Below are 17,983 nucleotides of genomic sequence, written 5' to 3'. Positions count from 1 at the left end.
TATGACTTTGTTCTCGCATTATTACGATTTTATTTTCGGCCAATTGATTTTATACCATATATATATGGGGATTCAACTACATTATGTATTTGTTTTGTTGTTGACTTACAACAAAACAAGAAGAAAACACTTCCTACATTCTTGTTGGTTGTGTGGGAGGCTCTACTAATGCTTTTCAACAATTGGTGGCCTAATTGCGCTGTTTGTGTTGGGCGGGCATGGCAGCAGTTTATTTGGATTTAAAGTGATGAGAAGCTCCACAACAGCTCAAAATAGACAGATGAAATTGTTTTGTTTGTTTTGCAAAAGATGCAGTACATAATTTATAGACTTTATAAATCACCTGTAAAAGGAGTTTGATGAAAGCTTGTGTGGCCAGTAGCGACAGATTGCAGCCTGGAGTTTGACGAAGCCCCTCCCAGGCAAAACGAGTCAGGAGTCTAGAAGCGGTTTGTGGAGAAAACATGTGTAGCTGCCCTCCGTGTTGCCTTTGTCCTGCTAACCAGATGGCTGCTCCGAAGCTGCTGAGCTTCCTGGTGGAGGACAGAGAATCAGAACATGTAGGTGAATCCCAACGAGAAGAAAAGCATTTTATGAAAGACGCACAAGCCACTCCACCTTCAGGAAGCAGATAATTACAGGCTGCATTATGAGCGGCTGTATCATGTCAGGAGGAACAGTGGCTCCTCAGGACTGCTGAATGCACGTTTACAGCGTGTGCTCCAATTGTAAAACGATGATTATACTCCCTGATCCGTTTAATGACAGATATGGGGATTTTTTTGTTGCTCAGCTGGTATTTAGCGCATATCTCTGTGTGGTGCTGTTAAACACATCTCACAATTTGAGAGACAAGGAACATAAAATCGGAGGTGGCGAAGAGAAAAAATGCCTCTAATAGGAATCTCGCTGGGTTATTTTTTAACAACCCTGCAATTCACTGATCTGTCACAGCTTTATTTTTCTTTCTTCTGCGAGTTCTTTTGGGTCAAATCTGGCATGTGCGTGGAGATTATTGCCTAAATGTCCACCCTGTAGTCCTGAACCACTTCTACTGATGGCACGGCTTCATTATAAGCACTGCTTTAGTTCACAGCTGAATAAAGAAGACAAGGACATTGCAGTGGAGGGAGAAATCCCTACAGCACACGTTTTGAGATAAAGATATTATTTATTGCCCCCATAAGGGGAAATATGACTTCTAACATAATACTACTGCAGGCAGAGGCTCAGTTATAAACATACATGAATGAGCTCAAACCACTGCCTTTTTCTGCCGTTAGTGGTACTCAGGAGAGATTTAAGTACAATTACTTACAAGGCAAATAAGCAGCTGATAAGAACAGAAACAAAGAGATCACTGGAAGCTTGTTTGTTTTTACTTCTGGAGAGAAATGTTGAAAACTCAAAGTGAAAAACGAAACCAGACGACGGAGATCAATAAACGTGCAGAGAAACAGAAGACAAAATTTCTCACATTTGATAGTGTGATCATTAACTATGTTACCTTTGATCATTACAAAAATCCTGAATACATCAAATATGACTTAAATATTACTTTGCATTTTAACACTTCTATCTCTTTAAAAACTCCTGCTCTTAAAGAAGAAGACAACATGGCTCCTCTGTTGACCCATTAATGACATTTTTACCAGAGTTTCTCTGAGAAGTAGCTCCTATGATGAGCCTAGCGGTTCCATCAGGTGTTTGCTAATTGCTGCTGGCTAGTCTCAAGGAGCAGAGTGGGGGAGGAGCTGGGTCTTGAAGGCGGAGCTAGGTCCAATCAAGCATTTTACACAGCTAAATCCTGTGGAGATTAAATGATTTCTCAAACATGCATGAAAGGATCAAAGCAGCATTCCAGGTCTGTTTTTGGTGAGGAAATGACATTATAAACTGATGGAAAGCTCAAAAAAGAAGATTTTAGATGATACTGCAGCTTTAAAGCTGTTAGTTTATAAATCACTGAATGGTTTAGCACCATTTAGTGGTTCTTGTTCTGGTCTGCTCTGCATCCGGAACCAGAACCAAGCATGGAGAAGCAACATTCATGTTGTCAATGGAACTCGAACTTTTTTTATCAATATTGAGGAATTTGCTTAAAACAAGCTGGAAATGATGGAAAAGACCAAAATTACTGGGTAAGACTTTGTGTTTTTCAGTGTGTTTGTTTCATAGTTGGTGCTCTAACACAAAATACACATTTTTCACAAACAATTTTGTTCCATAAAAAAATTCATAAATCCTGAACCACAGAAAGGAAGACGACAGGTAAATATAGATTTGTACATAATAAAATAATTTTATGGAAACATCTCACACTGTGTCGGCAGATCCTCATTAGCAGAAAATAAGCCGGGTTTGGACCTGCAGCTCCTGCTTTGTTAGCGTCCTAACAGGTTCTGTTGGACCATCTGCTTTAATTACAGGTACGCTCTCTCAAGTTAAGGCCCAGCTGACACCCGGGCCAAGGTGCAAATTAGTGTCCAGTTGAGGAGCCGGAGGCTTTGCTGCAAATCAAACCCACAGCATTCACTTCTCAGAACAATAAAAATCCCTCCTGCTCCGGCTTTTCTTTTAGGAATGAAAATCACAACTCAGAAGCTGTTTCTGTGGGGGACTTTACTCAGTTACGTTTAATTAAAAAAAAGAAAACTTTAAAGAGTATTTTTACTTCTCTTTGCTTCTACCCGAGTAATTTTATTATGAAGTATCTCTGGATTTAAACATGTTTTAGGCAAAACAGACCCAGACACACACCTGCAGTTTTTGCAGTTGGTAAGATTTTGTGTTTTTGCAGTGTAATTTTATACTTTGGTCCATCTGATGTAATTTTTACATGTTTTTGAGAACATTTATAAACACATGTTGAAGTACTGCTACTGTGACCTGAGTGTAATTTCTGGGTACTTTGTTGCCTCTGCATGTTTCCACATGCAGTCTGGACCGCAGCATGCTGCTGCCATGGCTGGTATTTACGTTTATGAAGCCCCCGGGGCGTATTAAACAGCTGCATTCCCAGCATGCCCTGCTACGCATCACGCTGGCAGTTTGATTAACAGGAGCCCGTGGATTTTTAAAGGGCGTGATCACTTTTCTGATTTGCGCCTAAAACCTTTCCCGCTCAGTAGACAACAGACGAGTTTCGACCCCAAACTGCACCTCCACTCCCTCCTGCTGCAACATCTGCAGAGGGCACGACACTGGGGGAAACCTGCAGTATTACTTTTCACTTTTCACTCACACTCACCTCTGACTCATGGGTGTTACCAGAGCGAACTATCAACTAATCAGCTTTCCACACATATCTTCCCAATGTGGACAGTTTGCGTGTAATTCTGTTGCCGGGGAGCGGATTGTAGCGCAGGGTGAACTGTGCAGCGCTGAAATCAAGGAGTCATTAGCCGAGGAACAGATTGTCTTTTCTTCCAGCGCTTGTCCTTCAGATAAACAGGCCTGAGTAGCGACACATGATCCGTTCGACTAACACAGTCCATCCTGACCGACTGATGGCAGGAATCGCAATCAGGCTGGAGGTCATGAGGACGACGCGCCGCGCGACTCAGGAAACAAAGGAGCACCGGATAACTTTTCTGTGCAATATTGGAGGAAAAATTTATTTAAAATACTTTTATTCTTCTTTTTTCAGAGTTTGTCAGGTTGAAAACATGAACTTTAAGATCTTATATCAGGGTTTTGTGTGATAGATGGCACAAGTAGATAATTAAAGTGAAACAGAACACTGCAAAAACACAAAACCTTACCAAGTATTTTTGTCTAGTTTCTACAAACATTTTAGTACATTTGAAATAACACACAACAAACTTTTCAGCAACAATTCATTCATTTCTATGAAAAGGTTCTAGTTCCACTGTCAGATTATTTTTGAAACTAGAACTTTTTCTTTTCTTAAAACATCTCCCATCTCTTTAAGTCACTTTAAGGTAGTTTGTCATATTTTAAGTGAACTAAGATATTTGCACCAGAAACCAAGCAAAGTTACTTGGTAAGATTCTGTGTTTTGCAAAGAGAGATATTTGTAGTAGAAACTTGACCAAACATACAAAACTTGACACAACAAAAAGTGAAAGAAGGTGACATTTTTCCAATAAGTGAGGCTAGTTATCCTAGTGTAAAACATTTCACATTTTTGAAGTTTGAATAGAAAAGTATTGGCCTCCTAAAGCTGCTGTCTTGAGAAAAATGATATTTTGCATGAAATCCATAACTTTTAATTTAACAGATTTTTGCTAATGTCTGAATTTGTCGCTGAAATAAAATATTTTATGCTTCATTTTATCCATTTGATATATATTTGGATTCATGTTGATGTGTATTCAGACATAACCTTCAATTTGAAAAATAATTAATCAGAAATCTTATGAAGCTCACTTTGAACATGTCAAGTTCAGATAATTCTGTATGTTATAACGGCCTAGTTAAAGGCCGTTATAAATAATGATTGATAATATGTGACAGAACTTAAAAAATCGCTCCAATTTGCCTTATTTGAACATAATAATAATAATTGGCAGACATATCATATAAAATACCAAATATACTGAATTTATTTGTTTTAATGGACACTTTTGTGGTAACATTTAATAATATCAGGTAAAAGCAGAGCAATAATGGAAAACTGAGAATATTCTTCATGCCAACGTTGAATACTAAGAAAAATGTTTTTTGTGTGTGATCTGTTCCTGCTGGAACCCGGTGTTCCAACCCAGGCAATAACCACCATTAATTAGTCTGATAAATTACGTGCAAAACAATGACATGTTTAAATGGTTCAATTTAGCTCAAATCCTAAATGAGATATTACATCAAAAGCCGTCGGTTTGTGTCTTTTAAAAAAGGCTCACCGCCTTCCTGAAAGCGTTTTAAAGGTTACGATTTCCTCAGATGATAAAGCGCTACCTTTTAATGAAATTCTAATTAGTAATTTCATGGACTTTGTTACCAACCGTATCTGATTAGTGCACATTTTCACAGCCTACTTTAATTAAGAACACTTACAGCACAGTTTCATATATTTCCCACTTGAAGAAGGAGCTCAGCTCCTCAGAAATAAAAAAAAATCTTTCTTTGTAAACACTAATTTCCTTTTTTCAATTAGATTAAACAATTTTCCTTTTCCTATGTGTTTATGAAAATATCTTTTCTCCCCAAGTCTGTACCAAATACCCTTGAACATGAAAAGTGTGCTGATGATAAGTTTCTAATCCAATTGAATTTTGCTTATTATTTAATTTGATGGCGACACAATTAGACCCCTGCTGTGTTTTCTTCTGTTGTATTTGGGAACTTTTCATTTACTGATTTTCCATTTGTTTACGACAGTGCTGGGAAAACTGTTTCCCATCACAAATGCCTTCAGTTTCTGTTGTTTTTTGTTGCTTCTTCTTTTTGATTTTAGGATCACGCAGAAATCACCTGAACAAAAACAAAAGGCAGTTCCTGAACTATGTTTTTGTTTAGTTCTGTGAATTTTGACCCGCAGTTTTAATTTGGCCATTTTGGAAAAACATTCAAGCATGAATTACCTTAATTCAAAAAAACATTACTTTTGGGAATTATTTACTTGAGTTAAATGAACTATTGCTAATCTCAAGGTGTTTTCATATCTGATAATTCAGTAGATTGGGTTCAGGCTTCAGGTGGGAACCAAAATGGCAACATTTGTTAAATTCTCACCAGGTTTTCCTTCATGCTTTGTTGTGTCAAATAAACCAAATAGAAATGCCTTTTCCCCTCCTTGCCTGTGGGGGCGCTGCTCCAAGAACCACTGAAGAAAACAGCATGAAAATCTCTGAAGGAGACGCTAACAAAATTTAAATAAAAATGGAGAAGAGGCAGATTTTAGAGGTTATTTGTTCTTGGCAAAAGACCAGGAGCTGTTCCTCCGGCTAGCGCTAGACTCACATATTTGTTTTGGTTGTATTTACCCAGAATGCTCTGCACTGTAGTCCACTTCCTTGTTTTGGAGCGGTCTCTGATCCGGTTGGCATTCAAACCACACCAGAGTTCACTTCAACCAAACTCAGTCCGAGGTTTTTAAGCAGACCAGTAACTTATTTTGTATTTGATTTGAATAGGAAAGTTTTCCATTAGAAATATGTGTTTGGATCGTTATGAAGTATTGAATATTGATTATTCTTAATGACTCAATGACTTATTGATCTGTGTAGCTGAAATAACAGTTTGTTCATATTTTCTGCGTTACACAGTGTCAGTGTTTTGTTCTCAGTTCAGTCATGTCTATAAAATATTTCAAAACATAAAATTTTATTAATTCTATTTTAGTTCCTTCTGTAGAACATTATTAAAAGATATTAATAATAACAGTAATAAATAATACATAATTGTCTTTCTTCAGTTCATTTCTATTACTTTTAATGACAAAAGTGTGTTGCTGGAAAAGGTTGAGATATTACCTCGAAAACGCTTGAAAAGCTAAATTTACGAACCGTTTCAAATGAAACTGCGTCTCATTCAGAAGTCCTGTTGCAGTTTTTTGTCACAATCAATTACCTGCTCCAGTCCCGCTGTTGGGTTTAAACAGTTTGGAATATAATCTGATTTTACTTTTATTCAAATGGTTTCCCACTTTAAGATCTAATCCTGGTGTCAATGTGACCTTTGACCTTAAATATCAACCGGACTTCAGCTAGAGTTTGACGTGGCGAAGAGCGGCGTTCACCCAGCAGGCCTCCGACCGCACCAGTGCTTCCACAGCGACGGAGCGGCTTCGCTCTGACTGACATCGGCTGCAGAGGGGGGAGAGGTTTCAGAAACGCACAAAGCGTGACAGACCACCTTGGGCCTGCCTCCGTCGCCCCATCTCTCATTTTAAACATGGAGTCCAGCCTGTCAAGTCACATGCTGGAGCTGTAATTTAGGCTAATAATTACCAGACATCACCACAATGAAACATCAGTGTCTGAACTTCTTTGGGCCAAACTGAATTTTAATACATTTGGAAAAGGTTGGCCGGAGGCGAGAACCCTGCACACTGGGAAAAGGCGAGCGCACATGTGGAAGCACTTTGGGAAGTGATAAATGATTTGAAATCCGCAGCGTCCCCGAAAATGGAAATTAGGCTGAACAGGTGTTAAATGGGAACCAGTGGTGCATGTTGAGCAGTGGGGGGGCGGTCGCTGGTCTTCAGGGCCAGATGTGACGGGTCCGGACTCAGATGGCCCGAGGTGTGTGATGTGTGGAGGCCCAGTGTGACCTCACCGCTAAGAAATAGCAGAACGGAGCGTCAGCTGGGCCGGCGGTCAGGAGGCGCAGAAAAATTACCACTCTGCAGAGAATCCCGTTTAACGACAGCGTATCAGAACCGAAATGGATTTAAAATAAAAACTGGAGCAGGTGGAGACACCTGACAAAAAATTTGTTTTTAAATTAATCTCTATATTTACTTTAGAACACTGAAATTTCTAAGTTTCAAAAGTCAAAAATCTTCTGGAAAAACTTAAAAGAAATTGAGTAATTTTTAAGAAAAAGTAAAATGGTATTCTAGAAAAACCTGAAAGTTGGACGATAATCTCAATTTTTCTGGGAAAAAAGTTTCAAAAGTTGAGCATTTTTGAGAGAAACATCAAATTTTGGAGGTTCTCAGAAATTTTCTAGAAGAAACATTGAAATTTCTGAGCTTCAAAAGTTGAAAATTGGCAATAAAAGAACTCAAACTTTTAGTTTAACCTCAGAAATTTTCTAGAAAAAGACGTCAAAGTCAAAATTACGTTTGGAACTATTACAAATTTTCCTTAGAAATTTTCTGACAATTTCAAAATGTTTCACTTTTCAAACTTGGAAATGCCCTTGTTTTCTAAAGAAAAAAAAAAGAATTGTCCAATTTAATGTAGCAAATTTTCAACTTTTCAATATCAGAAGTTTCCTTGTTCTCTCTGCAAAGTTTCTGAGATTAATCTTAAAATTTCCAAATTTTGGGGCGGAAATTTTATACATTTTGAACTCAGAAATTTCCATGTTATTTCTAGAAAAAAAAGGAAATTAATTTTGAAATTAATCTAATTAATATGCACATAATTTTCCTTCAAAAAGTGCACCAATTTGTTTGATAAAACTGCTTAGTTTAATGTAGAGCGAGTAAAAAAACATGACTTATAGAGCGTGTAAAAACGTATTTCACCTGTTATCTGCTGTATTTCAGTTAAAAGGTTTGGTAAAATGCAATCCTCTCTTCAACATGGATAATTGCCATAAATTGGAGTTTTATTCACAAATTGTCAGAATGACAGCCATCTAGTGAGAAAGACACCTTTTCCCTCGCTCTGTCTGATGCCCTTAGCTGGTATTTCGCTCCAGAAGAAGTGGATCATCCCCTTAATGCTGAGATTTCATGCACATGCTGCTGGCTTCTCTCCACCTCAAGCCGGAACGTTAAATGTCTTCAGTCGTTTAACTGAACAAATTTCCTCCATTGTGTTTCTCGCTGGTAAAGAAAGAGAAACACAATGGAGGAGAAAATGAAAGTTCTGAAACGTTACACCAACTGAGTGGTGACAAGAGAAAAAAAACGAGTCCACAAACTCAAACCTTTCATTTTTGACACACTGCCCAGGGCGGCACAGTTAGGGGGGGCGCATGGACCCCCTCAATGCATCAAAATCTGTCTGATTATAAATTAAGAGACGATTTCACAGATTTTTAAGGAATTTGGACCTTATTATTCCATCTGCAGGTCAAAATATAAATACAGTGAACCCCAAACAACTCGCAGTTCAGCTTTCAGTAGAATGTAACTCCAAATTATTAATGGAAAAGGAGAAAATTAAATTTTTTACCAAAGGAATATCTAAAATATTAGAAAGGCAAAAGCAGAAAAAACATGATTGGCAGCGCTAAGGCCCTCCTCCTGGCTCTGATTGGCTGTTTTTGATCGGACCGGTTCATTTCTTCAGTAGCAGCTCGGAGATTATTAAGTTACATAGTGGAGCTTCTACTGCAGGAAACCGTGAAAAAACGTCTTGCTGGTTTTGTAGAAGTATTTTAGAGATGAAAATGTGATTTTTTTTCCCATCCTTTTTTCTTGAAGGTTTTATGAAACGCTCTATTATGGACATTATGTTATAGTATTAAAGGCTTAATAAAATGGGTGGATAAGAAATAAGAGGCCAGGCTGTTAAGGTTTCTTGAGTTACAAAAAATACTAAAACTCGACGGCGCTGTACTTTCTAATTCTGGACCACCTGAGCTCTGATGCAGCCGAAAACAGAACAAAAAAAACAACAACTCCATCTTTTCATAACTGAACCCCCAACATTCATTTCTGTCAGGAAAACATAGCAACACATGATTCCTGATGATATTTCCTTCTTCTCTTTCCCGCCCGTCAATCACAGCCGCCTCTGCTGATTTCATGGAAAACGTTCTCAGGCCGCCTCAATCGTCCACTTGTTTCGACTCGAATTGTTGCCTCAACCAGCTGTCAAAGCACGGCGAGCCGAAAGCGGGCACGTCTGCAGCGTCGGCCCATGTCACAGAACTCATCATTTCCACGAAGATTGCCGTACTTGTTGAGGAAACGGACAGCTGTTAGGACTCTGTGGTATTTCAAGAGCATAGACTTCGCACTAATGGAGTGGCACGCTGCCCAGACGGATCCTAATCCTATCTATACATCAGCATAAGTTAACCATTTCATTAACCCCCGCCGCTGCCAGCCGGCTGTTTAGCTGCATTGTTTAGTCGTGACACCGGCGTATCGGGGGGTTTAATTGGCTATTCCATTAATAACACAGACAAACTAATTTAGTAGAACCTGTCCTCTTTAAATCACGGGAACAAAGAGTAGGAGGGTGGAAATCAATCTCGGCTTTGTGCCTGAGCCGCTGACCCGTTCATGCTTTGAAGATTGCTGCTGTTAAAAAAAGAAGAGAAAAGCATCTGAGAAGTTATTTAACTACAAACAGAGCCTACCTTCCCCATTCCAGCTGCATAATCAGGCATAATAAGTGACTGCAAAGGTCCACTTAATGTATTTCTAACACTGGAGACCTGCTAATCCTGTCAGGGGGAATGAAATAGGCGGGAGGGGGATGTATGCAGACCCAGCCATGGAGCTGAGCGTTTAACTCCATAACCATGCAGGCAGATGCCTGGGCGCCTTTCACACAAAAAGAGAAAGAGGGAGAATAAGCCCAGCTTCATGTTTCAGCCCAGAGAGCGGATCCATTTTTCCGCTTTAGTGGCCATCGAGGAACAGTGGGAATAACAACAACAGCAGCCGAGGCTGTAAAAGCCTTCCTTACTGGGCTGAGTCCTCATAAACCTGAGCCATTATCACTCTCTTTATGGGCAGTTAAATGAAGAGCCCTTCAGATCGGCTCTGTGTGCTTATTGACTGCAGCCGTCGCTTCGCTGTCATTCGAAGCAAAGCATGAACTCGCGTCCTTAAACACTGAATCACGAAGCAAAATGTTGACTGAATTTGACGTAGTTTGAGATCTCTTGAATTGTTGCTCTTACTAGTCAGAATGAGCGTGAATATATTATAGTTTACTGTGATGGGCTGGGGACCTGTTCAGGGTGAGCCTATCAGCAACCCTCGCTGCCCTGCGATGGACGGACGGACAGATGGATGGATGGATGTCCTAATTTACTATTCTGGAAAGTCAAAATGCATTTTCAGACAGCTAGAATGTAATTACAGATAGTCAGACCAACAGATTTTATGTCAAAAAGGCTTGCCGTAGACGTCGGGTGTGTTTGATTGCACGGACGCCCAGTCATAAAAAGCCAAATGAGAGCAACAAAGAGAAATGTTGCGCCTTCAAGCGCTGCTGCCCTGTGAATAATTTGGGCACAAAATCCAGAGGAAACAAACAAAAGAGTCCCCACATCCACAAACGCACCGAGGCTCATCAGATATCGCGTTTTCCCAGCTCCGTTTGTCAAAACACCTTTTATGGTGGTCTTTGAAATTCAGGGCCCCATTAACAGTTCAAGCATATAATCACATCCCCGTAATGAGGTATTAATTAAGCGAGGGGCATCTATTGGCCCGCTAAACAGCCTCATAAACAATCGACAGGAGATTTGTGATTTTTGACTCCCTGACACCATTAAACAAATCAATATTGGGTTTTGCAGAAATGCTCTCCGGCTGCCTCCCTCGCCAGTCTTTGCCAATCAGCTCTGCTGAATACTAATGAGGGAATTAGCTGCCTCGTATTCCGCATGCGTCCCATCAAACAGATCCTTATCAACTGAGTCTCATTTGCATGGAAGAAGACTCTGCTTTGTAGGTAAAGATTTCACAATATGTCACTCATTATGCCAGCCCACCCCAACTCACTCTCCTCCACTTGTCTCTCATTTTCTGGTGGACTCTTGAAAACCGCCGTGACCGTCGCAGCCACTCCATTCGATGGCTCTGTTTGGGTTTCTGGTCCTCCAGAATCACGAGGGTGAAACATAATAAACGGAAAAAACATCTTTCAAGTGGTGTGTACATCTGGAACATGTCAGCTATGGGAAATTGTTGGATTTAAAAGCATAATTTGAGATTAAAATGGATTGGGAAAGGAAGTGAAAGGAAGCAAAAAATACCTGCAGTTACCTTTTAGTATTCGTAGATATTTCAGTTATTTAGGGAATATATCTGTGTAAATCCACTCATACTGGAATATTGAGGAAAACAAATACATATTTTAGCATTTTGGCCTTTTGTCCACACAAAAACTCAGTTTAATATCATAAAAAACAATTATCTAAAGAGGTGGAGATTTAAGAAACCTGTATATTGTTTGTCTACATGGGAAAATTGAGATTTGTGGCATTAGAGTCTGCGACAAATGATAAAGGGTTTCCCCGGTGTATTGTAAGCATTGCTGTAATTATTTTTTTATACATGAACCCCATTGAAAACCTCCCGGTTATTCCACCAAGTATTGATTTCTGGACTTTTCCAGAGTTAAAACATCAGTACTGTTGTTTCTATTTCAACATTAATTTGTTGTCTTTGCATTATTTGAGGTCTGAAAGAATGTTTACCCTTATTTTGACCATTTCTCATTTTCTGCAAGTAAATACAAAATTTTTGCTTGGAGTTAGTAAAACCAGAGAAACTGATGATTTTAAGTTGTCTCTTTTTTTTTCCAGAGCTATCTATATTATAGTGCATATATTTTTATTCACTCTCTAACCTTTTCCTGTCTTTTCCAGTCTATAACCCTCTGAACATAAAGTGAAAAACATTTATATTTATTGTAATTATATTTTTTATGTTTTTAGGATTTTAGGTGTTAATAATGTCTTCCAATAATATAAAATATGCATAATCGTAAACTTCAATTGTTTATAATCAGTTTCTCCATACAGAAGAAACTTTAACGTCTTTATTAACAAAAAAGGCTTTTCAACGAAGGATTCAATACATTTTAATCTTATTCATAATCTAATTTTGATTTTTTTATACATATAGATTGCTTTCTCTTTTGTGTCAAAAGAAAAAAAATTAAGCATATTTACAAAAAAATGTTAGCTTTGATTCTAAATCTGAAAAAACTAAAAAATCTTTGTAAACTGTTGTAATATTTCCCTCAACAGTTTTGTGGGAAATAGATAGGAGGCTGAGCACAGAAGCTCAGAGTTAAAATCGTTTCTGTGGGAGAGAAAAACAAGGAGAGTTCACAAAGTTAATGACAGCAGTAATTGCAAATAATGCATGAATGAAGAGGAACAGGAGCAAATAGCAGAGTGAGGAAAAGGGGTCAACATGACCTGCAGCAGTTAAAGCGTGTAGCAGCAAAACTGGAAAAGCTGAAGTTCAGACGGGAGGAGTGGCAGAAACCAGACCGTCCAGGTCTGAAACCTTTTTATGTGATTCTGCTTCAGCTGCAAAACACAAAATATTACTACAGCTAATATCTTAGTTCGCTTGAAATAAGACAAAACTAGCTAAAAATGTGTTTTTCAGCAAGAAATATGAGCTTCATTTAAGTCTGTGATTCCTGAATATAGATTAAAACAATAGTACTACTTCCACTGGCAAATGTTTTCACTTATCATAAGAAAAATGTGAAGTGAGAAAAATCTGCCAGCGGAACTACAACTTTTTCAAAGAACAAATATTCAAGAATTATTAACTACAAACAAGCTTCTATTTCTTCCTGGAAAGTGACTTGAAATAAGACAAAAGTAAAGGTGCATTCACACCAGCCCTGTTCAGTCCGGTTTAATCCGACTCCAGTTCGTTTAATCCGGCTCCAGTTCGTTTAATCCGGCTCCAGTTCGTTTGTCTGGATAATCCGGTTCGTTTGGGAAGCTGTGAATCCGTAATTGACCAAAATCCCACAACCACTGAAGCCTGATGCCTCTCCGTTTATGTTTACATTTTGCAGAGATGAAAGTTGCTCAGTGGCTCCAGAGGTTTTTTGTCGTTTCCTTCAGTGCTTCTTGATGCAGCGCCCCCACAGGCCAGGAGGCGAACCGCAGGCGGAAAAATGTAACAAATGTTTTTGTCCTTGAATCGATCTGAGCCTGACGGATAATCAGACGGGAAAACAGATATCACACTTAGTTTTTTGCAGTAATAATACTGAAAGTGTATGTTTTCACTGATTCTCTCTGTGTATTCTTTGTGTGTTGTGTTCCAACAAATGCAATCATTTACCTGTATAAATACACATTTCTTGAAAAGGAGTTCATGTGATTCAATCTGTTTATTTTTTTATTATTTTGACAGTTTCATTCTTTGAAATGATCAAATATCAGCGGCTCCTGGTCCAAGTGTAGGTTTCAGCAGGTGAGCGTCTAATTTAATGTATCGTGGGAGAAATGAGTGACAGAGGACGGCCTGTTGTCTTTGTGCTGCGTGTGTGGCCGCGGGGCGGTGAGCTAATGCAGGAGATTGACTCTTAATTGCAGAGGGGAACGCTCATCTTTTCTCATTAATGAGACGCAGTCAGAGCCTGGAGATTTTCCTCGCCGCACAAACACACTCCTCCACCAGCCAGGTTAAGTGATGTTTGGATTTTTTCCCAAGCAATGTGGACACAATCAAGATGGGAGTGAGAGAGGAGTTGAAGGAAGACAGTTGTGTGTCTGTGTGCGTCTGTGAAGTGGAGCGGTCACATGTGTGATTCAAGCGGGTCTCGGTCCAGCCTCTCCACAGAGCCTAACGAGGCAGAAGAGAAGCCGTTTATGGGATCGCGTTTCATTTGCATCCATCCAGCCTCCACATCAAAAGACAATGTTAATTTGAGAGCTGCACTGCAAAAACACAAGATCTCACCAAGTGAATTTGGTCCAGTTTCAACTGCAAATGTCTTGAAATAATTTAAAAGTAACTTTTCAGGTGGATTTAGGAGCTTTTTGAAAGTAAATAATTCCTTCATATTGATGAAAAAGTATTAGTGGTTCTAGTTGGTCAATATTAAAGGGGCAGTATTATTTATTTCCCAGCCACATAATGCTTTTTTACTGCATCATCAGTGTTTACTGCAGCTATTATAATACTATATATGACTCAAAAGAAATTTGACTTCATAATTTAACACCTTTAAATTGGGCCTCTGTCTCTTTAAGAAACTCCTGCTCTTTCTGAAGCTCCATCTTTAGGAAGTCATCACAACATGGCTCCTCTATTGACCCTTTAATAACACTTTTACCAGCATTTACCAAAGAAAAAGCTCAGTAGGTGTTTGCTGATTGCTGCTGGCTAGTCTGAAGGAGCTGGAGGGGAAACTGCAGCTCCGAGGAGGCGGGGCTAGGTCCACCCAGGTGTTTTGCATATTATGTTTTCATAACATGGTGTGTAAATAAGTCAATTTTACATGTTGCTGCCCTCTAAGTTGCCTCAAAACAAGCTCCGATAAGTTGCTGAAAAGTTAGTTTTGTGTTATTTTAAGAGTTTTCAGATATTTGGACTAGAAGCTGGTTGGTAAGGTTTTGTGTTTTTGCAGTGTGCACCAGCGGAAAGTGTTCCCTGATGCTGCCGGGGGTTAACCTCCGCCTGAACAACGACCGGCGGCTCCCCATGATGCATAACCGTGAGGGATTAGAGCGCACAAAGCGGCGGACTGTTTGGTGCGGCTCTAAAATGTGCTCCTCCGGGGCTCATTGAGAAATGATTGCCGATTAAATGTTTGAAGTCCGCCAAAGACGAGTGTGCGTTTTCAGCGATGAAACTCTATCTCTCCTGCTTATGCAGGCAATTTTCCGTCTCTTTTTCCGCTAACTGTACCGCTATGTGTGTTCGCTCCTCGCCAAACTCATTCCACCTCTAGGACCCCGGCTTGACTGGGAGCCAGACGACCAAAAGTGATAAGAGTGAATTAAGATGTTACTCTCCAGCGGGAATGTTATTATACCGCCAGAGAGTGGCAGTGAGAACAACAGGTGAGCATGTGGAAAATAACTCTGTCTAAATAGCCGGTAATACAGAGTCTACGCAGAGAAAATGATGTTTATTGTGTCTTCAAGTCAATTCATGCATGGAAAATCAGGTCAAGTCCTCTGCATCCATTTTTAGAACAGAATTAGGGTGGAAATCTCTTGAAGGAGCTTGAAAAATGACTCTTTCCCTCATATTGTCACATTACAACTTTAGACTTTAATGCAGTTTATTGGAGTTTTACAAGATGGACCAACATAAAGAAAAATCTCTCAACAGAAGTTGCTTCTTTTACAAATCTGTCTTTTACTGCTGAAGGAAACCCACAAGATGTCAAACACATGAGAGAAAGTTCAACGATTTGGCGTGAAATAAATACATGAATAAAACTAACTTATAAGAAAGATATCGGAGCATGTTTTATGTTAATAATTTAATATTGCTACAAAAAAAAGTACTTGTTCCAACTCCACATTTTTCCAATTTTATGAGTGAAATAATCTGCCAATCGAACTAGAACTTTTCATAGATGAGAAATTATTGACTCTGAACCCTAATATCTTTCTTAAATGTTACTTATAAGTTAGTTTTGTCTTATTTCAAGTGTACAAAAATATTTGTTCTAGGAAAAAGACCAAAAATAGTTGGTAAGATTTTGTGTGTTTGCAGTGAAACTAATGATGCACATTGCTGTGAACACATCATAGCAGTATTGAAGCATGGTGGTGGCAGTGATATGCTGTGGGATGCTTTTCAGAGTCGGGGAAGCTGGTTGCAGTGGTTGTGTCCATCTGTTTATCATTGTCCTCGATGGCCAGGCTAACAGCTGCTAGCTAGTAGCATTTCAGACATTCAAACAGGAAACAGCTGGTCAATGTCTTATGGTATCTGGAAAATGAACTGGTTCAAAATCCTTCTGAATGTTGAGTCACAATCAATGTGCACTGTGCTGTTGCCGAGCAACCCCAGTGGAGCTCCAGCATGTTCGGTCAGCTGGTTTTACTGCTGTACAATGGCTGCTGGATAAGACCAGAGCTTTGTTGTTGACTGACCATCCAGGAACAACTTAATAAATTCTTGCTGGTTGTGCAGGAGGCTCCACTTCTGCTTTTCAAAGAGGTTTGGTGATATAACTGAGCGTCCGTTTTCAGCCATTTTCATATGCGAGTGTGAACGTTGAGTTGGAGGGCGTGGCCAGCAGAAGCTTATTTGGATTTAAAGTGACAGGATGGCGTAAAAAAGCTCATTCTGAAACTAAAATCTCATGAACTAAGAATGATTTTGTGCTAAAAAGATGTCATGAACATGTTTGTTACCGTGCATTAACCTATCCTAACCTGTTCATGGGAGCATTGTAAGTCATGGTTGATATGTACAACATTGTTATAACAATTGAAGGGACCATAGTTGCTTGATTGTGCTATAAAATTGCACTGTGTTTGGAAAATATGTAATATTACACCTTTAAAATCTTGCAGTTTTCTGTCTCCATTTTTGTGTTTCACATGGCAAAATGTGAGAAAGTTTAACGTTAATGAAAACCCTTTTAATGCTCTGTAGTTTAAAACTATGCATTGCTCTTTTATTATTATTTTTTTACATAGGAGCATTAATTTTGAGGAAGAAAACTCCGGGAGCAGAAGAGTGACGTATGGATGGAAACCCACTGTGGGTCAGTCGACAGCATATGGAACTGTGCTTCCTTTTGATTAATCGACCTCCTCAGAAGACCAATACTCTGAACTGAACTGGAGGAAATCATTTGTACAAGAGACAATGTTGAGAGTGATGACAAACACAGCTTAGTGTTTCCCTGGTTGCACCTCAGCCCTCCCTTCCGCCCTCCGGTGTCGGCTTTGAAAGTGCGTCCCTCCTCAATAAATTATCGTGTTACACTCATTTGTTTTCATTACTCCATCAAAGCGAATCTGGTCAAGGAGCGGCCATTTTCCGCTGTAGAGAACAAATGTGACTCTGGAGTCACTTCGAGGTTAAGCAAACAGCGAGGAATCTGCAGTTTAATAAAGGGTTAGACTCACATTCTTATGTTACCATTACAGAAAGCAACAGCCACTGGACTTCAGGATGGAAACGGAGCGCGGTGGCGGCCAAAATGTTTGAGTAGCTGTCAGGGTTGCCAGGTTTGACTGACAGTTTCCAGACCAAACAGACAGAAAACCCGCCCAGATCTCAACCTCTTATGAAACTCATGTTAACAGTTTCAGATATAAATAGATATAAAATAAAATGTCATATTTCAATTCACATCAGATTGAAAGGCTAATAAATGGATTCATAAACATAAAAATGAAGGATAGTATGTATATAATTTCAATATGATTTTGGTTTATAAACACAATATAGTTCCACGAAGTTGTAGTTTTTTTTTTCATTATTGTTTTTATTTATTTCAGTTAAAAATGTTTTCTCAATTTCAGTTTTTATTTTGTTAACTATAGACACCCTGCAGCTGAAGTCATGCACAAAAAGCTGCTCACCGATGTTGACTAGCGCTGCGTTAGCTGTCAGCGTAACGCACAACATTTTAAATGCTTGTGTGATTTATGAAGGAAAAAGTGACAAAGTCCTTTGCTACTACGTATCAATCCTATG

General features: G+C 39.1%; 1 long non-coding RNA gene across 2 annotated transcripts in view; it reads left to right on the top strand.

Moving 5' to 3' along the window:
* The window catches only part of LOC129352616 (uncharacterized), a 68,490-nt gene extending 51,275 nt beyond the window's left edge, over window positions 1–17,215 (top strand). Inside the window, exon 5 of one of the 2 annotated variants that reach the window (XR_008604897.1) lies at window positions 16,975–17,215. This is a non-coding gene — a long non-coding RNA (uncharacterized LOC129352616). Of the gene's footprint in view, window positions 1–2,429; window positions 2,802–16,974 lie in introns of those variants that run through there. The other variant, XR_008604895.1, reaches the window with a different exon arrangement.
* Window positions 17,216–17,983: the final 768 nt, after the last annotated feature.

The sequence above is a fragment of the Poeciliopsis prolifica genome, unplaced genomic scaffold (genome assembly GCF_027474105.1).
Source record: "Poeciliopsis prolifica strain line A6 unplaced genomic scaffold, Auburn_PproV2 SCAFFOLD078, whole genome shotgun sequence".
NCBI classification, from domain to species: domain Eukaryota; kingdom Metazoa; phylum Chordata; class Actinopteri; order Cyprinodontiformes; family Poeciliidae; genus Poeciliopsis; species Poeciliopsis prolifica.
The sequence above is the reverse complement of the archived record's forward strand: the minus strand, read 5'-3'. Positions and strand labels throughout refer to the sequence as shown.